Here is a 3,934-nt window from a genome sequence, read left to right as displayed (position 1 = left end):
TGGCATAATAATGCATTATACTTGACTATTTTTCAGGGAATTTTTCAAGGAAGAGGGAGGAATTTGCCTTTGAAACTGGTGGAAGTGGGGGGCCATTTTTCTGGGGTGGAAGACTTGGTTTGTTTATATAGTCACATGGGCGTTTGCTTTATATTTGTTAAACTAGACATATATAATGAATGCACTTCTGTGTATTTTATTTTATGATATAAACATATTTAATACATGCTATATAATACTATGTTAGATAATGTTCTAGAAACTTTACAAATATTGATCTTTAATTTTCACAAAGAAAGTGAAAGTGAAGTCGCTCAGTTGTGTCTGACTCTTTGCAACCCCATGGACTGTAGCCTACCAGGCTTCTCCATCCATGCAATTTTCCAGGCAAGAATACTGGAGTGGGTTCCCATTTCCTTCAACAACAGTATAAATTAAGCACTTTTATTAGCTCCATTTTACATATCATGAAATTGAGACAGAAGACCTAAGTAAACTATTAAAAGTCATACCACCTGTACATAGCAGAGTAAAGACTCTGACTCAGGCAGCTCAGCTCTAAAGCTGTGTGCTCAGGTATTAGATTTTGTTGTCTTGGATTTTCGTTTATTGTTTCACTGTTTGATTTTTATGGATTAGTTTGATCTGGTTTAAAGAGAAAAGAGGGTATTCCCATCTTTGTGAGAACTTAACTGTGTCTTGTAATCCTTCCATGTTTTCATGGCAAAATAAAGGGTTTGGATTAGATAAATTATTGCAAAACAAGCTCAGGGTGGTGGGAAGACAAAGAAAGTGAAGTCGCTCAGTCGTGTCCGACTCTTTGTGACCCCATCACTGTAGCCTACCAGGCTCCTTCTTCCATGGGATTTTCCAGGCAAGAGTACTGGAGTGGGTTGCCATTTCCTTCTCCAGGGGGTCTTTCCAACCCAGGGATTGAACCTGGTTCTCCCTCATTCCAGGCAGACGCTTTAACCTCTGAGCCACCAGGGAAGCCCAAGTGGGAAGACAAAGACTCAAATGAATGGGAGAAGGTACTTTTAAGAGCAGTGCCACTTCCATCTCTTTTGTTTGTGGTGCATCTGTGGAAAACAATGTACGTATAAGGTTAAGTTGAAGCTTTATTTTATTTATTTATTTTTCCAATTTCTTTTTTTTATTATTAAATTTTTATTTTTACTTTATTTTACTTTACAATACTGTATTGGTTTTGCCATACATTGACATGAATCCACCCCGGGTGTACATGAGTTCCCAAACATGAGCCCCCCTCCCACCTCCCATCCCATATCATCTCTCTGGATCATCCCCATGCAGCAGCCTCAAGCATCCTGTATCCTGCATCGAACATAGACTGGTGATTCGTTTCTTACATGATAGTATACATGTTTCAATGCCATTCTCCCCAAAACACAAGCATTCCTGACATTTTCTCCTACATCTGACATATAATGGCAGAGATCACCATTTTTACTCCTGCCTAGAGATTGTCCCTAAAGCATCCATCCACATTATTTATTTACTTATTTTCTACCATGAAGCATCTTCAGGCTCTGATGATAATTGATACAATGATATTTTAATCCCAATGAGGCACATCTAGACACTGATCTTGTCCCTAAAATTTGAGGGCATATGTCTTAAAAGGAGAAAGATCTTCATTTTATCAGAGTGACCTTTGTGCTGAGATGAGTTACAGATTGTCAGTGTATCTCAAAGAGTTTTAGGCCTTTGGAAAGCCACAATAAATAATAGCAGATATGGAAATATAAATAAAAATTTCTTTATTTTGGAGAAACAGTGAATTTTTGTTTAGAAATAGTAGTTTGTGGACATTCAGGGGAAAGTAAAATTAAGAATTTGAACAACTCACAGGCTTAATACAAACCAAATGCACTGAGTAATTTGATTCATGTAGATGTACTTATAAAAGAAATAAGAAACCTTCAATCCTTATCACCCAGAAGCGAAGAACACACAAATGAAAGAGAATTCAAGTAAAAATCCCTGACAATCTTGAAACATTTCCTAGAACAAATGGAAAAATGATATATGAATAAAGTCACTTTTGTGGTTCAGAAATGTAGAGAGATATAGAATCAAGAAACATTCCAAAGATTGATAGTCAAAAAAAAGTATTGCAACTTTCAAAAACTCTTCTTATTGCCAAATTTAAACAGTTCTTTCCTTTGTTGAAATTGTTCTAACTAGAGACAAGACTAGGAAATACAAGGGAAAGAAAGTAGCAGGTGAAAATTTTTATATAAAATAAGGAAATAAAGAAGTGTTTTAGCTCTTTTTGGAAACATATCTGCTTTATGCATAAATGAGAACTATTTCTATTTTAATAGAGGCTATTCTTATTTTAAAAAATCAAGAATTCATACAGTGAAAAGTGACTTCTCAATCTCTTTTTATTGTAAATAGATATACTGCTCAGTTTGTATATGAGTAGCCACCCCCACCTTTTCACTCAGATGCACAAATTTTCCAAGAGAACAAAAGTAGGCTTCCAGTTGACTTCAACAAAGCTATGGGAAAAGTTCATCATAATATGCCTTTCTAATAAAATGCAGAATATATTATTTTAGAAGAAAGGAATTATTGACACTTGCTTACCCACAGAATTTATACAGATATGGGCATATCTTGTCTCCCTTTGAGATAATTTCAGTTTATTTATTTCTATAAATCTGTAGACTGTAGCTAGTAATGATGGATTAGATATGGGCTAGAGTATATATCATTTGAAATCAATAACAGTTTTATCAATGGTGGTAGAAACATCCATTAAAGTTATTGACTTGCTTTTTTTGAAATATTTCTCCAAGGAAGAGGTGACTGATAATATTGTTATTGTGTGAATCTGTGTGAAATTATTGTGAATTTATATAACTAGTGAGTCTGTAAATCACTGTGTACTGGGGTCACTATGGATAAATTGTCTGCAAAATACTAAGAGAAAATAGACCTTAGTATCAGAATTCTTACAAATGGAGTACAGTGGATTTCTGAGTTTCACAAATAAAAACCTAATCAGTTGTTTTAAACATTTTAGTATATCCATGAAAAATATCATTGATTTTTCTATTTTGAATCAAGCAGCTTTTACTTTAACAACAACACGAGTATTTTTGTCTTAGATAAAAGAAGTACATGCTTGCATAATCACATTTTCATTGAGGAAACTGAATTCAAAGAACGGATAATAGGATTAATTAAATGATTTAAAATGTTCCTTCATTTTACAGATATTTATTTTGTACTTGTGTGGTTTGAGCACTTGACATATTATTTTCAAAACAATATTTGAAAATATTAATCATTGCTCATGCCACTACCTGCTGTATTCATTCTTCTAAGTTTTAAAAGTCTTATTTATTTTTCCCTATAAGTCATAAACTGAGGAAATGAAATAGGATAGATTATTGTGTACAACTTTCTTGTTGTACTTACAACTTTCTTGTTGTAATAACTATGTTTTTAAGTTATAGAAAATCATCAGCTGATTAATGACATTTTTAGAAAAATAAAATGTCTTTAACAATAATAATATTTATTATTTATATAATTACAGCCTGTGCCCTTCAGAGCACCTGTGTGATCTTCCCTTTCCACAGAATCACAAGAGTAGTGTGAGAGAAGTCACGGTTTATTCCAAGGGGCAAGATTTGAGAATTAATTTACTAGAAAAATCCTGCTAGCACTATATAACAGTACAATTGGCATATGCTATTTGTTTGTTAATTTTTTATTTTATTTATTTGTTTATGTGGCTCTACCAGGTGTTAGTTGCAGCACATGGGATCTTCGATCTTCATTGTGGCATGTGGTAATTTTAGTTTTGGCACGTGGGATCTAGTTTCCCAACCAGGGATTAAACTCTGTCCACCTGCACTGAGAGTGCAAAGTCTTAGCCACTGGATCACCAGGAAAG

The sequence above is a fragment of the Budorcas taxicolor genome, chromosome 3, assembly GCF_023091745.1.
Source record: "Budorcas taxicolor isolate Tak-1 chromosome 3, Takin1.1, whole genome shotgun sequence".
NCBI lineage: Eukaryota > Metazoa > Chordata > Mammalia > Artiodactyla > Bovidae > Budorcas > Budorcas taxicolor.
This window is presented reverse-complemented; position numbering follows the sequence as displayed.